This window comes from Oryctolagus cuniculus, chromosome 6 (assembly GCF_051225735.1).
Source record: "Oryctolagus cuniculus isolate XC-2025 breed Fujian yellow rabbit chromosome 6, ASM5122573v1, whole genome shotgun sequence".
Taxonomy (NCBI): domain Eukaryota; kingdom Metazoa; phylum Chordata; class Mammalia; order Lagomorpha; family Leporidae; genus Oryctolagus; species Oryctolagus cuniculus.
In genome coordinates, this window is record NC_142872.1 from 19,754,561 (window position 1) to 19,773,176 (window position 18,616).

The window sequence follows — 18,616 nt, forward strand, 5'->3', positions numbered from 1 at the left end:
GGACTCACACAATATTGAAAATGCTCATGTGATCTGTGGGTTTTCTTTGGCCCTTCAGAGTGAGTCACCGATGAATTCCACAAGAACTCGTATGAAATCAACTTACTCATTGGGAGAAAAATCCAGCAGCAATGGATAGCAGAAATTATCAGCACAAAGTTATCCAAACTGTGAAATGGAAGAAGATGGTTAAAAATTTTAACAAAATGAAAGTGGAAATGTTTCCCTCTGCCCACCCTCCCCTCTCCCACAAGTTTGCACAGTCAAATGATGTAAATTGCTGGGCAGGACTGTATTTTACGAGATGCTCTTAATGATGAAGATTTAACTATGGCATTTCAAGTGTGAGAACATGGTGTAGAAAAATGTCACGGAAAGCTTTTAAAAATGTTTTCTGTGGAGCTGGCATTTGAACACTTCAGCAGGGAAAACATTTTCTGGGAGTTTCATTGTACACAGGCTTTTGGCTGGGGATTAAATAATTACATCTAGAAAGTTCCTGGTGTGGCAGGAGCAATAGGGGATAAAGCATTGCACTGTGTTGAAATGTGGGCTATGGGTCACATTTTCCAAATGAGCTCTGCCTCTGCTCCCTACAGAATTATGAGTAGGTTTTTCATGGGTGGAATAGGAGTTTGACATGCCCCCCTGTTTATCATGTTGGACTTCTACTCGCTTTTCCTATTAGCCACATATGGATGTGTTCTGAACTGGGAAGTCTTTGTTATTGAGGAAAACTGACGTTGCCAGCAATACCAGGCAGCAGTCAGACGTGGAGTAAAATGTCAGGCGGAGAGCCAAGAAGGGTGGGTTTGGTACTCCAGACTCCACCACGCCAGCCTCTGCCCCCTTGTAAGCTAGTAGACTAGGAGCGTCCTCTCTTATCTCAACTCGCTCATTGGCCTGCTCTGGGATTGACAGCTCCCTGATTTCTCTGGACATCAAATTTCCTAAGTAAATTTACATGATGTAAATAAAACTGGGGTAGTAGGATTTAATCCTTTGGGATGCTAATTCAGGGGTTGAAATATTCTACCATTTGGTGGCTCACAGATGTAGAAAAGACCCATACACACAAATAGAATCCAACTGGTGAGGTGCCAGCAAGAGAAATGAAATGTCCTCAGGGCAATTGAGGAAGGCTTCCCAGAGCAGAGTGGGTGTGATGGATTCTGAGGCTTGGCGAGGCTTTTCTCCAGCAGGGATGGCGATGAACGATGTAGGTGAAGGAAGGATACTGATGGGGGTGCGGAAACGCAGACCTTGTCAAGGGAACGAGAGGACAGATCTCCCCTGACCAGGCCAGAAGATGCCGCGTGGAGAAGCAGCCCTAGAATGTCGTCTGCTGAGACAGCACTACAAGTCTCACCTGCTAGAGTCGAGTCATTGCGTTGGTGTTTGGGTCTCACTGTGGATGCTGATCGACATTCTTGTGCATCTTTGGCTCCAGAATCCTGTGATGCTGCAGTTCCATGTGAGGGATCATGATAGCGTCACGTAGATAGGGTGACCTATTTGTGAATGCAGCTGCCTTTAGATCTCAGCAACTTACTCTTTTCAGTTAGTAAAAGCTCTCTCACTGGTAGTTGCCCAGGAAAGAGTAATCACCAAATGTACCTTCCCTCTCTTAGTAGCTAGTTTTTTTTTTTTTTAATTTATTTTTTATTTATTTATTTGACAGGTAGAGTTATAGACAGTGAGAAGGAGAGACAGAGAGAAAGGTCTTCCTTCCATTGGTTCACCCCCCAAATGGCCACTATGGCCGGCGCTGTGCCGATCTGAAGCCAGGAGCCAGGTGCTTCCTCCTGGTCTCCCATGCGGGTGCAGGGCCCAAGCACTTGGGCCATCCTCCACTGCCCTCCCTGGCCACAGCAGAGAGCAGGACTGGAAGAGGAGCAACTGGGACTAGAACCCAGCGTCCATGTGGGATGCCAGTGCCCCAGGCGGAGGATTAACCAAGTGAGCCACAGCACCGACCCCTCAGTAGCTAGTTTTGCCTACTAACTATCCCTTCACATCTGAACTCCTCAACATCTTCTGGATTTTTGCATATTGTATTTGAAAGTTGTAAACATTTATAAGATTGGGCTGGTGCCGCGGCTCACTAGGCTAATCCTCTGCCTGCGGCGCTGGCACCTGGGGTTCTAGTCCCGGTCGGGGCGCCGGATTTTGTCCCGGTTGCCCCTCTTCCAGGCCAGCTCTCTGCTGTGGCCCGGGAGTGCAGTGGAGGATGGCCCAAGTCCTTGGGCCCTGCACCCCATGGGAGATCAGGATAAGCACCTGGCTCCTGGCTTCGGATCAGCGCGGTGCGCCGGCCGCGGTGGCCATTGGAGGGTGAACCAATGGAAAAGGAAGACCTTTCTCTCTGTCTCTGTCTCTCTCTCACTGTCCACTCTGTCAAAAAAAAAAAAAAATTATATCGGTCAATTTATCCTCCGCATTTTAATCCCAGTTGTGTAATGGAAAGAGAGTGTCAGAAGATTTGGTTACAGTGTCAAGTGCTGCCTCTTCAAGTGCTTACTCTTCCTGGGTATCATTTCCTCTTTATATAGAGCACAGACTATATTTGTATATATAGCAATCAATTTATGAAGTGTTCTTGCTGCTTTTGCCTAATTAGCCTGATATTGAGTAATATCAGTTGAACCATATTTGATGATCCTGTCTTCTTCATCTCTTTTCATTTGTAACACATTGTGGGATGTCTGGTTTTTAGTAGGCACTCAATGAAAATCACTGAGTAATGAAATGGAACACATCCAGTATATTACTATATTTTAAATACTAATTTTTTTAACAAAAAAGCACATAGAAGCAACAAATTAAATTCCCTGAAGCAGTACAAATGTGTTTGTGCTCAGAATTGACACAGGAACTTTTAAAAGAAGACAGCAAACCTAACTGCAGGGCAAAAGTAAACCAGATCGCTACATATTGTGACTGTGGTTCTTTTTTGATGTAATATTGAAATGCTTGAAGACATAAATTATTTTTTCATGGTGATAATTAGTGGCTACTAAAATTGTTATTTATCTTATTACCCACTTAGGTAAGAATTTTAAGCAGTAGTCATCTTGATTACATTTTTCAGAGTTTGGAGCCCTCTGTACTTTAATTTTTCTTTTTCATTTGTTACCTTGCTTGAACTGAAGTATTTCTATGATGATGTACATTTTCAACGGTTTACTATCTGGGGACTGCACTGCGGACGAGCTGTCGACATTGAGAGTGGGTGTCAGCGTGGGTGGGGGAAGGGTAGCAGCTTGCAAGGAGAATGGGGGCACGAGTGGATCTGGCATCCAAATGAAAAGACTGCAGACTGACCTCAGCTCGTGTTTCTGTTTTCTTCTTTCAAGCCGGATCTTAGGAATGATTCAAAAGATACTGTAAATACATCTAAAGCAGTAGTCTGGGAGAATGGCATAAGTACATCAGACAGTTTGAAGATCTCCTGAAAGACTGAAAACGATTTGACTTGGATTACTGGAAAACGTAGACATTAGAACCATGTGTGAGTGGCAGGAGCTGTGCCAGACGTGCTACCGTGCATGTAAGAACGGGGATGCATGCGCAGAGGGGACCCTAGAACAGCCCTGGGGTTTGCGTTTTCTGACATCCAGTTAGGTCGAGCAGTGGAAGCCATGTGTGCGTCTCTGGGCCAGAGCAAAGAGAATAGAGGCAGGGAGTCTCTGGACTTCTTGGGGACAGCCAGTGCATAGAGAGTCTTCACTCCTGAAAGGTGAGCTGTTGGCGCCTTGCATCTGGTAGGTCTCACCTGTCTCCGAGTAGCTGTCAGAGAGCTGAGTAAACTCAACCAGCCCCGGTGGCTGGGCAGTTTAGGAAACCAAAAAAGATGTGCTGACTTCCAAGAATATCACACCTTAGAAAAATGCACCATATAAAAGGAGTCCTCAAACCTGATTAATTAAGACATGAAACTACACAATTAATAATAGAATATCAGAACTGCAACAAGAAGCAAAAATGAATAGATATTCAGGGAAAAATACATTTTATAAAACGAGAGCCAACTACTATTTGCCAAAATGATTATCTAAAACGGAGTGGAAATATCTGAACTTAGAGTAAGAAACTCAGCAGATGAGCTGTTAGTAAATTTGTGACTTGGAAGTTCAAACCCAGAGATTATCCCAGATTATACAGAAAACAAATGTATACTGAATGTGAAAGAACAGTTGTGAGCCTGGAAGAACAGGTAAAGATGGAAATTTTCTCTAATAGGTGTTTGTTTAAATTTTTTAAAATTTAAAATTAAAATTTTAAAATCCTGAAGATTGGCCATCAGCCAAGGTTTCAGTGTGAGGCTAGAACTCGGCAGTCCTGCATCACTCAGTGATGGGGACGCACTCTGACGTTTGTCATTGTGGGACTGAGTTCTGCAGACGACTGTAACACTGTGGTAAGTAGTTGTACGTCTAGGTGTTTCTAAACCTGGAACAGGTGCAGCAAAAAGAGAAATGATTTGCAAGAGCAGTGCACTTCTAGGACAGGACATTGGTCTGGAGTGAGTGAATGTGGACCACCATAGCATTCTACTGCTTGACACTGAAGTTACACACTAAGACGATTTTAATTTAAGTTTTTTTTTTCTAATTATAAGCCTTAGCTTACCGTAACTTCATTGCTTTGTGAATATGAATTGTTTTCAAATTTTTGACTCTGGTATAATTATACTTAAAACACGAACACATTGTACGTGTTTGTATAATATTTTCTTCCTTTATATTCTTTTGCTTTTTAACCTCTTTGTTTTTAACACATCAAAAAAAAAAAAAAGACACAGACACATTAGACTAGAGTGGTAGAGAGCCTTTTTCCTGCTAATGGCCATTTGGATATTTATGACATCATGCATGGACCATACAAAATTATCAACTAAAAAATAGGCTGCTATACAATTAGTGAAGTTCGAGTCCCACCTGTGGTAGTCTTGGTGGCCCACGGAGCGCACATTCCTCACCCTGGTAGACCTTCAAGGGGTCACGATCATCAATATCTATGTCAGTATCTTCTGTCTCTGCAGTTCATGCCGTCGGAAGGTCTTCACTGGCAGTAATGTGTGTGGAGCTGTCATCTGCTGTGGTAACAATGCCTTCCTTTCTCTACCTCCGGAAGGGCCCACCTGGTGCTATTGGACAGTTAATTTTTTAAATAAATTATAAGAAGAACACAGTAAAGATAATGATTAAAAGTACTGTATATTGGCCGGTGCCGTGGCTCACTTGGCTAATCCTCCTCCTGCAGCACGGGTACTCCGGGCTCTAGTCCTGGTTGGGGTGCCGGATTCTGTCCCAGTTGCTCCTCTTCCAGTCCAGCTCTCTGCTGTGGCCTGGGAGTGCAGTGGAGGACGGCCCAAGTGCTTGGGCCCTGAACCCACGTGAGAGACCAGGAGGAAGCACCTGGCTCAGTAGTGGCTATTTGGGGGGTGAACCAATGGAAGGAAGACTTTTCTGTCTGTCTCTGTCTAACTCTGCCTGTTTTTTTTTTTTTTTTTTAAAGTACTGTATATTAAGTGCATAAACAGGTGTTTATCAAATATATACTGTATATACTTGTATGTTCTATGCATTATATAACTGAAAGCACAATAAGGCCATTTATACTAGAATCACTAAAACACTTCAGGAATACATTGCAGAGTGATAGTACAACTTCTGTCTTGTCCCTGGGCCGTAGGAATTTTTCAGCTCCATTGCTGTCTGTGGGACTGCTGCTGTATTTGTGTGTGGGCCGTCACTGAAACGTCATCAGGAAGTGCATGTCTGTACTGCCTTGAGTGTAGGTCAGATGGGTGGGGCTTCAGTTCTGCTTTAACCCAGCATGCACCAAATACAATTCCCACACTGGTTTTTATATTTGGAATGATAGTTAATGGCAAATGTGGAGCCATTTATGTCTAGCATCCTGGATTTTTAAGATTGTTGGGTCTTTTACCATTATCTCAAATAGAGAATAATTTTTAGCAACTTTCTGCTTTTTTCAAAGCTTTCATTAAAAACAAAGATGCTTTGACAGGCATCTCACTGGTGATAATATTTGGCATTTGATTAAATTATGTGGCTACAAAATGTTGTGCCACCGTGTGTCCAAGCAAGTATGGCTGATTTGGGAGACAGGCCCCTCATGGAGACGGAGCTAAGCAAGCAGACAAGGGAAGAGTCCATTCTCAAGAATTCAGTTTGTCGCTTGCGTCTGGAACAGATTTCTCAGACGGTGTGCGAAGTGTCAGTGCGGTGATGCGGGTCGCTTGGTGTAAGCAGTTGGTTAGGTGAAGGGTTAGAAATCTCTGGTGGTATGAACAGTTTCTGTGAGACACAGAGCTTCAGGTGGGAGTGCCACCACCAAACTCAGTGTCCGTGGTAGGATGCAGAGGACTGCAGCAAAAGAGGAATCCCTGCAAGTCTGATAAGGACAGATTCTCTTCAGTAGGCTAAGTGTCAGGCTGACGTTCGAGGATCGAACCACTGATGCTGGATGCTGGAGGATCTGGCAGATTTAGAATCCCGAGTACAAATGATTTTCGAACCCCGTATTATACATTTAGCCAAGCTAGCGTGAAATACGAGTCTAAAATACAATCATTTACAAAATTAGGAGGAGTCAAACTTTTCCACACAGGATTTCCAGAACCGTGTACAATTATTTGTCTTCCTCTAACACCTGTTCCCTGTTTCCAAGAGATAACCAGTGCTGTTTCTAGAGTCTGAGCTGGAAGAACTAGATGAATAAAGCAATTTGCCTACAGAAATTTATGATTTTTTTCATTTTTTTTTTTTTTTGACAGACAGAGTGGACAGTGAGAGAGAGAGACAGAGAGAAAGGTCTTCCTTTGCTGTTGGTTCACCCTCCAATGGCCGCCGCGGCTGGTGCGCTGCGGCTGGCGCACCGTGCTGAGCCGATGGCCGGAGCCAGGTACTTATCCTGGTCTCCCATGGGGTGCAGGGCCCAAGCACTTGGGCCATCCTCCACTGCACTCCCTGGCCACAGCAGAGAGCTGGCTTGGAAGAGGGGCAACCGGGACAGAATCTGGCGCCCCAACCGGGACTAGAACCTGGTGTGCCGGCGCCGCAAGGCGGAGGATTAGCCTAGTGAGCCACGGCGCCAGCCGGATTTTTTTCATTTTTTTAAAAAATTTTATTTGAAATGTTGAAAGAGAGAAAGCATGTGCCACATATTTCCCACGTGCTGACTCACGACCTGAATGCCCACAACCACCAGGGCTGGACTAGGCTGAATCTAAGAGCTTGTACACATTCTGGGTCTCCCTTGTAGGTGCCAGGGAACCAAGTACTTGAGCTACTTCCCAGGGTTAGAGTAGCAGCAAGCTGGATTAGAAACAGAGTAGCGGATACTCAGAACAGCATACTTGGCCGGCGCCGCGGCTCACTATGCTAATCATCCGCCTTGTGGCGCCGACACACCGGGTTCTGTCCCGGTTGCCCCTCTTCCAGCCCAGCTCTCTGCTGTGGCCCAGGAGTGCAGTGGAGGATGGCCCAAGTGCTTGGGCCCTGCACCTGCATGGGAGACCAGGAGAAGCACCTGGCTCCCGGCTTCGGATCAGCGTGATGCGCTGGCCACAGTGCGCGCTGGCTGCAGCGGCCCTTTGGGGGGTGAACCAACGGCAAAAGGAAGACCTTTCTCTCTGTCTCTCTCTCTCACTGTCCACTCTGCCTGTCAAAAAAAAAAAAATATAAATAAAAAACGCAAAAAACAACACAACAGCATACCAGTATGGGATGAAGGTGTCCCAAATAGCAAATTAACCACGTGTCCCAAATAGCAAATTAACCACGTGCCCAACCCAATTTATAGCTATTTAAACTTATCCACTACGTACACTCGTGAGATTATTGTAGACTGAGTGCATAGTAACATTGTCCTATTTTTTAAAATCTGATTGCAAACATTTGTCATGATCCAGGTATTTTAGTGTCAATAGGCATTTGATTGGTTCCAATATTTTCTTCCTATGAACAGTGCTAAGTATATAGAAGTCTGGATATGCCATGTTGCCTATGTGATACAGATCTGTCTTGGGGCTTTTGGAGATACTACCTGATAGCACCCTGCAGAAATGGTGCCCCTGTACACTCCCAGGCCAGCAGACGTGGGAGTGCATTTTCTCCCTGTGCTGTCGCAACTGTCGGTGGTGGTAGTTTTTTTTTTATCTTTATTTTGCCTAATAGATAAAAAAAAAACCTTAACATAGATTTTGTTTTGCTTTTCAACATATTTTTTATGTTTATTCTCATTTCTTTCCTGTACATTTTCTGATCATACATTCTATTCATTTTCTATTATTTCTTATTCCAGAGCTCCTAATGTATCAGTATTTTTAAAACACGGTGAATCACAAAATAATACATGCTAAGTATAGAAAGTTTAGAAAATAGGTCAGTCATCTGTAATCTTACCATCCAGAGATGACCTTGGTTAACTTGGTTAACTCTCTAGGGTTTATGCTGTAAAGGAAAGAAAAATATCAACTAAGTTTTCACATTTTTAAAAGATTAGTGGTAAGGTAGGAAAGGTGACTTCTCAAACACCACTTTGGTTCATAAGATTGGCACAAACTAGGCAGATTGAAAATTTCCCCTGGAAATGGTTGAGGAGCATTTAATCTTACATCATACACATGGTAGGAAAGGAAACTGGCAGTTTCTTGTATCGTATCTATTAACGTTTTAAACGTGCTTACCCTTTGCAGCAATTCTGCTTGCAGGCATCACTTTTATGTATGCGAAAGATGCTTGGAAGCCTGTTCACTGGAACATCAGCACCGTGAATATTCATCCGTGTGCTGTGCTGAAGCCCCTGAATCAGCAGGTAGAAGAGGCAGTTCGTGGCTTGAAGGCATTTGCTGTTTTGAAGGACTGTTTCTTTGCCCCAATTTCTTGTCTTGCTTTTGCTCATCACAGTTCTATGATTTAGCAAATGCTCAGTGTCTTCTTATTGATGTAATAACTGGTCTTTTAGTGCATATATCTTTAAGGCATTGACTCGGGTCCCACTTTAACATTTAGAATGGCCTGGATAATACAGTGAGATGTGGGAAAAGTTTCTGTATTTAGAGTGGAACAATATGCAGATACTTCTGTCTTATTTAAGGAAGTGATAGAGTCTAACAGAGTCATGCAGCTATAGAGTGAACTACTTTGCATGATAAAGATCAAAAATCAGTTTAATCATTTGTTAATCTATGTCTTAGTTCCTTGGAAGAATTCATTCATGAGCCAATTTTGTCAGAAGAAATTTTAATTTAATAATAGATGTGCTCATTTATCAGAGGTTTGCTAAATGAATTATAAGCATAGTAATCTTTTATAATAAAGAAAAATTTTATAGGAGTAAAAATATTTTTATGCAACACTAAAATAGAGCACGATTATAATGAGCTCACACATAATTGAATATTTCTGCTTGATTGCAATTACACTTTTAAAAATTACTAATCAAAGAAGTTCCTGTTACCCAGCAGATGAGAAGCACGTTAAACTAGAGAAGTGATCCTGATGTCTTTGGGGGCAGGGAAGCCAGTAGGCCCTCTTGGATTATGATCTGGGGTTTTTCCTGAGAAGCAGCTTTCAGGTTGCTGTAGCCAAGTGAGGATCATAAAGTGACGCAGAGTGCAGTTAGGGTGCAGCTTCAGTCAGCATATCATCTTGTCCCCATCTCATCTCTATTCTAGTGCCAAGCCCTCTGCAGGGAGAAGTGAGAAAATGGGAGCGCAGCCCTTCCAAGGCTTCCCAGTTATCTTTACAGATGATTACGTGCGGCCGTAGGGAGGACCTTGGGGACGAGACAGTGTAATACTTGCCTTTCCCAGTAAGAGATTTCATTTCATAACTAATAGACACGGATCTGTGATAAATTATTAACTATCTGGAACTTAGATGAACGGGAGGGAGCTGAACAGCTCAGGCCAATTTTATTAAATGTGTTTGCTTTCCTGTTGTTTTCCATTAAAAAATGATCTAAACATATTTTTTTTTTTCTTCACAAGTAGTCAAATGACAAACATAAGGATGGTTTGTCCCAGGTAGTCTCCTTGCTGCAGCCTGGTTTCTTCTAAAGTAAATGGCCTCTTTGACAGCGAGCCAGCGTATCAGCCTTAGCAGGCTTCCTGTTGTCTTGTTTCTGAAAGTGTGTTGTGTAGATACCTGCATCAGTGTCCAGGCAGTGAGCGGGGTGGGTTTGTCAATGAGGGATAGTTGAGTGTTCTCCACTAAAAATCAGAATCCTAGCTTGAACATCAAACCTAATGTGTTTTAAAAGAATCCCAAGAATGTGATTCTTTATTTTTTTTTTTTTAAGATTTTATTTATTTGAGAGGTAGAGAGAAAGGTCTTCCATCCACTGGTTCACTCCCTAAACAGCTGCAAATGCCAGGAGCTGAGCCAATCTGAAGGCAGGAGCCAGGAGCTTCTTCCGCGTCTCCCACATGGGTGCTGGGGCACAAGCAGTTGGGCCATCTTCTGCTATCCCAGGCCATCAGGCCATAGCAGAGAGCTGGATTGGAAGAGGAGCAGCCCAGACTAGAACCTGCATCCCAATGGGATGCTGGTGCCACAGGCAGATGATTAACCTACTGTACCACAGTGCTGGCTCCAATAATGTGATTCTTTTTTTAAAAAATTTTTTTTTGACAGGCAGAATTAGAAAGAGAGAGAGACAGAGAGAAAGGTCTTCCTTTTGTCCGTTAGTTCACCCCCCAAATGGCTGCTATGGCCGGCATGCTGCGCTGATCTGAAGCCAGGAGCCAGGTGCTTCCTCTTGGTCTCCCATGCGGGTGCAGGGCCCAAGCACTTGGGCCATCCTCCACTGCCCTCCCGGGCCACAGCAGAGAGCTGGACTGGAAGAGGGGCAAGCGGGACTAGAACCCGGTGTGCCGGTGCCACAGGCGGAGGATTAGCCTAGTGAGCCGCGGCGCCGGCCAAGAATGTGATTCTTATGAAACTAAAATGTGAAGGCAGCCACTCTTCTAGTGGCTCCGAAATGACAGGTTAGGCTCCTCGGTGACTGGATTTCTGTCCACCAAGCTTCAAACCCTACCCTACAGCTCTTGTATGAATTTTAATCCTTGCATTCTCCTTTTCTCAGCTCGAATTATAGTAAACGTGGACTTCTGCCATGCTTACCTTCCAGCATCCTCCCGAGAGCCACTCAGGTGTCATTGAGCTAATAGGTTTATGGATTTCAAATTAATTAGCTATGAACTGACGGGGAGATAACGTGAAGGAACGTTGATGCCAGGGTAAATGTTTTCCTGTACAACTTATGAAAAATTATATAAACGTTGAAATCTGCTTCCCATTCTAGAATCTGGAGATAAACAGAGCTAAATTATTTTAAGCCATCATCAACAGTTTAATGGGTAATTTAGCAGGAGACTTACTCCAGCTGTTTCACAATACTTACTGAAACACAATAAAATTTATCAGAAATAAAGGAAGAAACATCCTTGGACTGACAGGGACCACCAAGTTCAGATATGAATAAGTAAAGATTAAGACACATTGTAAAGGAATATTTGAAAACCGGTGATTAAGAGAAAATTGTGGCCGGTGCCGCGGCTCACTAGGCTAATCCTCCACCTGCAGTGCTGGCACCCCGGGTTCTAATCCCAGTCAGGAAGCCGGATTCTGTCCCGGTTGCTCTTCTTCCAGGCCAGCTCTCTGCTGTGGCCCGGGAGTGCAGTGGAGGATGGCCCAAGTGCTTGGGCCCTGCACCCCATGGGAGACCAGGAGGAAGCACCTGGCTCCTGGCTTCGGATCGGTGCAGCGCGCTGTCCGTGGTGGCCATTTTGGGGGTGAACCAATGGAAGGAAGACCTTTCTCTCTGTCTCTCTCTCTCACTGTCCACTCTGCCTGTAAAAAAAAAAAAAAAAAATTGTAAAGTGTTGTGACAGGTCATCTAAACTAAAATGGCAGGGCAGCATGGTCAGGTTAAAGACACCTTTGAAATGCATAAAATTAATAGAATATTTTAAATGACAGGTATAAAATAGCATATCTACCTAATCATTCACATTCTGAGAACTTAGATGTCACAATTCCCATGAAACTTTAGAATTTACAGGCAGAATAAGTGGGTAGAAGGAGTAAACAGGCAAGTAATTATATCAGCTAATCAGAGTGGTGCATTCGGTTATCTCCCTAATAATTTGGATTTTGAATATGTATACTAGCAAGTGATATATGATAGGTGCATTTCCATTATAAAATTATTATCGGGGCCAGCATTGTGGCCCAGCGCGTTAAGCTGTGAGGCCATTGTTCCATGTGGGCACGAATTTGAGTCCCAGCTGCTCCACTTCCAGCCCAACTCACTGCTGATGCGCCTGGGAGGTCAGCAGAGGATGGCTTAAGTCCCTGGGCCCCTGCCATCCAGGTGGGAGACGCAGAAGAAGCTCTTGGCTCCTGGCTTTGGCCTAGCCCATCCCTGCCTGTTGCAGCCATTTGTGGGGTAGGCCAACAGAGGGAAGATCTCTCTCTGTCTCTCTCTGTGATTCTGCCTGCAAATAAATCAATAAATATTTTTTAAAGTATTTTTTTTTAATTTTTATTCTTTTTGACAGGCAGAGTGGACAGCGAGAGAGAGAGACAGAGAGAAAGGTCTTCCTTTTTGCTGTTGGTTCACCCTCCAATGGCCGCCGTGGCCGGTGTGCTGCGGCCGGCACACTGCGCTGATCGATGGCAGGAGCCAGGTGTTTCTCCTGGTCTCCCATGGGGTGCAGGGCCCAAGCACTTGGGCCATCCTCCACTGCACCTCTGGGCCACAGCAGAGAGCTGGCCTGGAAGAGGGGCAACCGGGACAGAATCCGGCGCCCCAACTGGGACTAGAACCCAGTGTGCCGGCACCGCAAGGCGGAGGATTAGCCAATTTAGCCGCGGCGCCGGCCTTTTTTAAAGTATTATCAATAAATATTTTCATTTGCCAAATTCATAGATGGGGATTAAATTATGGACGCTGGAACTTACATGTCTAGGACCTGTGTATTTTCTGACTGCTTATACTCAGGCAGAGAAAATAAATAGAACTTTAAATTTTATTGCGTTGAAACAGAAAACCAGGGTAATTCACTATGGAAATAACAATCATGCATAAATACATGGATAACAGTCATGTATATATATAAATAGCAATCATACAAAATTTGAGCAATTCATTGTGAAAACAGCTGCCCTCTTAGGACTATTCTTAGTGTCTCAGTTTGGGTACTCACATGGCTAATTCCTCTGTCTCTAAGCTCTCTAATTGGAATTTTCTAAGTTCAAAGTCCATAATTCTATTTAGTAATTTTTAAAAGTATTGGATTGATATATTTTTTAAAGATTCATTTATTTATTTGAAAAGCAGGGTTACAGAGAGAGAGCGAGAAGTGCAGAGAGATTTTCTTTCTTCACTCCTCAACTGGCTGCAATGGTCAGCGCTGGGCCAGGCTGAAGCCAGGAACTCATCTGGGACTTCCACGTGAGTGGCAGGGCCCCAAGTACTGGGCCATCTTCTGCTGGTTTCTCAGGTGCATTAGCAGGGAGCTGGATTGGAAGTGGAGCAGCTGGGACTTGAACTGGTGCACATATGGGATGCTGGGGCTGTAGTCGGTGGTCTAATCTGCTGCACTACAGCACTGGCCTCTGAATTGATGTTTTAGAATAAAAGTCCCCCCATAGAATTTTTCAAAGTGTAGTCTAATTATTTTATAGTAGCACATATTCATGGGTATGTCAAGCAGATTTTTCTAGGATAAATCATTATTTGAAATGAAAATTTGAAAACAGTACTGTGAATAGTTCTCTGCTAACATCTTTTTTGAAGTGTGATTCACATCCCATAAAATCATGTATTTGCAGGGTACAATTTAATGATTTTTAGTACATTTATAGAATTATGCCATCACTTTAATTTAGTTTTATAACATTTCCGTCAACTCAGAGGGTCTTCTGTAACCACTTAACATTGCAAGTAAATGGAATAGGTTTTTGTGTTGGATTTTCACTTAACCAATATTTTTGAAGTTCATCGCCCTGTTTTTGGTTCTCTACATGCTAGCATTTACCAGTAGATCATTATTTTTTTTTTCTTTTAAAAACAACATTTATTTATTTGAAAGGTGAAATTATAGAAAAAGGGGAGGAGAAGAGGTAGACCAAGAGAGGTATTCCACGCAATGGTTCATCCCCAAATTGGCCACAATGACAAGAGCTGGGTAAGGTGAAGCCAGAAACCAGAGCCTCCAAGGGGTCTCCCATGTGGATACAGGGGCCCAGGCACTTGGACCATCCTCTGGTGCTTTCCCAGGGATCTGGGTTGGAAGCGGAGCACCCATATGGGATGGCAGCATTGTAGGTGGTAGCTGAACTCACTTTGCCAGAATGGCAGCCCCTAATTTTTTTTTGATGAATGAAATTCTCTTGTTTGGAAATACCGCAATTTATCTATGGATCCATTGATGGGTATTTGGATTGCTCACATTTTTTGGTTATTATGAATAATACTATCAACATTTGTGTACAAGTCTGTGTGTGTGTGTAGATACGCAGGAGCAGATGATCAGTAGTGAAATCTTAGAGTGATTGTATGTTTAATATTTAAGGATGGACAAATTCTTTTTCAGAGTACTGTAGTGTGTTACATTCCTATCAATCATGTATGAGGTTTACACTCATCTGTGCTTCCTTACTAAATAATTAGAATTAAGTTGAGGCTGGCGCCGCGGCTCACTAGGCTAATCCTCTACCTAGCGGCGCCAGCACACCGGGTTCTAGTCCTGGTCGGGGCGCCAGATTCTGTCCCGGTTGCCCCTCTTCCAGGCCAGCTCTCTGCTGTGGCCAGGGAGTGCAGTGAAGGATGGCCCAAGTGCTTGGGCCCTGCACCGCTTGGGAGACCAGGACAAGCACCTGGCTCCTGCCTTCGGATCAGCGCGGTGCGCCAGCCGCGGCGGCCATTGGAGGGTGAACCAACGGCAAAGGAAGACCTTTCTCTCTCTGTCTCTCTCTCTCACTGTCCACTCTGCCTGTCAAAAAAAAAAAATAATAATCTTTTCAGTTTCCACATCATAGTCACTGATTTCTTTTTTGCTGAACAAATTTTTCCTTTAATATTAGAATGCACTGAAGTTTTTAAAGTTCATTACCAAAAAATCTGTACTTTAAAATATAGGCTCAGAGATCATTAGCTTCATAGGATATATATCCTTAGAGACATTTTTTTAACTTTGTGCTTTCATTTGAAATTTCATTTCAATTACTCGGGTGTAATTTTTTTCTTTTTGGCTTTATTTTTTCAAGTATAATATGAAATGCCTATTCAGAACTTTGCCCACATTTCACTTAGGTTATTTTACTGTTTAGCTTTTAGAGTTTTTTAAATATACTACAAATATAAACTGCTTATTAGATATGTGATTTGCTAATATTTTCTTTCAGTCTGTGAGTATCTACTTGCTTTCTTAAGTGGGTCTCAAAGCCAGTTTATAAAACTGGGTAATATTTACTTTATTGTTTTCTTTCTTTTACTGAGTGACTTGATTTTGCAACTAAGGAAGTCACAAGGACTTTCTCCTATGTTCTGTCCCATGATTTACATTTATACGTCAGTCCAAGATTCAGCTGTTTTTGTATGTGGTGTGAGGAAAGGATCTAAATTTGTCTGGCAGTACATATCTGTCAACATCCTTTGTTGAAAACATCATGCTTTCCTTATAAAATGCAATAAATAGCATGTTGGCCAAAAATGAATTGCCAATAAATGTAATTTAAGACTTTATTTTTGAACTTTTAATATAGTTCTTTTAAGTTCCAGGTTTATCCCCCCCCCCCCTTTTTTTTTGACAGGCAGAGTGGACAGTGAGAGAGAGAGACACAGAGAAATGTCTTCCTTTTGCCGTTGGTTCACCCTCCAATGGCCGCCACGGCTGGTGTGCTGCGGCCGGCGCACTGCGCTGATCCGAAGGCAGGAGCCAGGTGCTTCTGGTCTCCCATGGGGTGCAGGACCCAAGCACTTGGGCCATCCTCCCCTGCCTTCCTGGGCCACAGCAGAGAGCTGGCCTGGAAGAGGGGCAACCGGGACAGAATCCGGCGCCCCGACCAGGACTAGAACTTGGTGTGCCGGCGCTGCTGGGTGGAGGATTAGCCTAGTGAGCTGCGGCACCGGCCCCAGGTTTATCCTTATGTCAGCTCCATACTGTATTGACTTCTGTAGCTTTATAGTGCTTTGAGTCTGGGAAATGTAGGTATTTCAACTTTTATTTTTAAATATTTGTTTAAAAACTTGTTTTGGTGACTTTGAATGTATTTCTGTACAGATTATAGAATCAGACCATCAGTATCTGCAGAGAATCTAATGTGGCTTTGACAGGGTTATACTGAATCTAAAATTCAGTTTTCAGTGAGCTTCCACCTTAAACCACACAAAAACTTTTGTTTTTTCCCTTTCAGTCAATCATTCAGGGACAGTCTGAATATGCCACTTGACCAACAAGGACTAAAGTTAGCTGATAGCCCATGTTACAATGTTTAATACGGTTGCCTTCAAGCCACTCACTTGATTTAAAGTTCACAAAGGATTTATGAGAGCGCGTAACCTGAGACCCCTTTTGGAGATAAACAAATAAGGTAGGCAAAATAGGAGCAGTCTGTCTTCACAGGAGTAGGACAGAAACCCAGGTATCATCCTGTACTGCAGTTTCATTTGTCTGCTGCTGTGAGAAAGATCAAAGTTGTTGTTGTTGTTGTTGTTGTTTTTTAGTTTTTATTTAATAAGTATAAATTTCCAAAGTACAGCTTTTGGATTACAGTGGCTTTTCCCCCCCATAACTTCCCTCCCACCCACATTCCTCCCATCTCCCGCTCCCTCTCCCATTCCAATCATCTCAAGATTCATTTTCAATTATCTTTATATGCAGAAGATCAATTTACTATAAATTAAGATTTCAACAGTTTGCACCCACACAGAAACACCAAGTGTAAAATACTATTTGAGTACTAGTTATAGCATTAATTCACATTGCACAACAGATTAAGGACAGAGATCCTACATGGGGAGTAAGTGCACAGTGACTCCTGTTGTTGATTTAACAATTGACACTCTTGTTTATGGCGTCAGAAATCTCCCTAAGCTCTTGTCATGAGTTGTCAAGGCTATGGAAGCCTTTTGAGTTCGCCAACTGCGATCTTATTTAGACAAGGTCATAGTCAAAGTTGAAGTTCTCACCTCCCTTCAGAGAAAGGTACCTCCTTCTTTGATGGCCTGTTCTTTCCACTGGGATCTCACTCGCAGAGATCTTTCATTTAGGGTTTGGTGGTTTTTTTTTTTTTTTTTTTTTTTTTTTTTTTTTTTTTTTTTTTTTTTTTGCCAGAGTGTCTTGGCTTTCCTTGTCTAAAATACTCTCATGGGCTCTTCAGCCATATCCGAATGCCTTAAGTGCTGATTCTGAGGCCACAGTGCTGTTTAGGACCTCTGCCATTCTATGAGTCTGCTATGTATCCTGCTTCCCATGTTGCATGCTTCGCTCCTTTTTAATTTTATCAGTTAGTATTAGCAGACACTAGTCTTCTTTATGTGAACCTTTTTTTAGACAGTGAGAGAGAGACAGAGAGAAAGGTCTTCCTGTTTCCGTTGGTTCACCCGTCAAGTGGCTGCTATGGCCGGCACATTGAGGCCAACGCGCTGCGCCAATCCAAAGCCAGGAGCCAGCTGCTTCCTCCTGGTCTCCCATGCGGGTGCAGGGCGGGAGGACCTGGGCCATTTTCCACTGCCTTCCTGGGCCACAGCGGAGAGCTGGACTGGAAGAGGAGCAACTGGGACTGAATCTGGCGCCCCAACTGGGACTAGAACCCGGGGTGCTGGCACTGCAGGCGGAGGATTAGCCTAGTTAGCTGCAGCGCCGGCTGCCCCTTTGTCTCTTAATCCTATCATTATGATCAATTGTGAACTGAAACTGATCACTTTGACTTGTGAGATGGCATTGGTACATGCCACCTTGATGGCATTGAATTGGAATCCCGGGACACGTTTAAATTTAACTGAAAAGTGATCCCTGTTAAATATAAGAGTGGGAATAAGAGAGGGAGGAGATGTACAATTTGGGACATGCTCAATCGGACCTGCCCCAAATGGTGGTTAGAAAGATCAAAGTTTTTACAGACAGGGTCCAAAGCAAACAGTACATGCAAGCTGATAAAATCCAAATCAGCCTATTCAGAGTGAATTTCAGTCACAACAGTTCAGTTATTCTCCAAATGTTAAATTTGTATAAATATTATTTTATATGTGTAGTTACACAGAACTAAGGATTCCAGTATAGTACCTTTTATTAAAAACCAAAGTGGTATACTCTTTCAGGTAATGTGGGACTTGAGAGATGATTCCAGTATATAGGAATTATAATTGAGAAAATGATAAAGAAATGAACCTGGGGCCAGCGCTGTGCCAAAGCGGGAAAATCTGCTACCTGCAGTGCCGGCATCCCATATGGGCACCGGTTCTAGTCCCAGCTGCTCCATTTTCAAAGCAGCTCCCCGCTATGGCCTGGGAAAGTAGTGGAAGATGGCACAAGTCCTTGGGCCCCTGCACTTGTGTGGGAGAACTGCAA

At 43.4% G+C, this 18,616-nt stretch overlaps 1 protein-coding gene across 5 annotated transcripts in view; it reads left to right on the forward strand.

Moving 5' to 3' along the window:
- Nucleotides 1-18,616, forward strand: part of ADAMTS19 (ADAM metallopeptidase with thrombospondin type 1 motif 19) — a 220,139-nt gene that overhangs the window by 2,555 nt on the left and 198,968 nt on the right. The gene's annotated exons all lie outside the window — the stretch shown is intronic.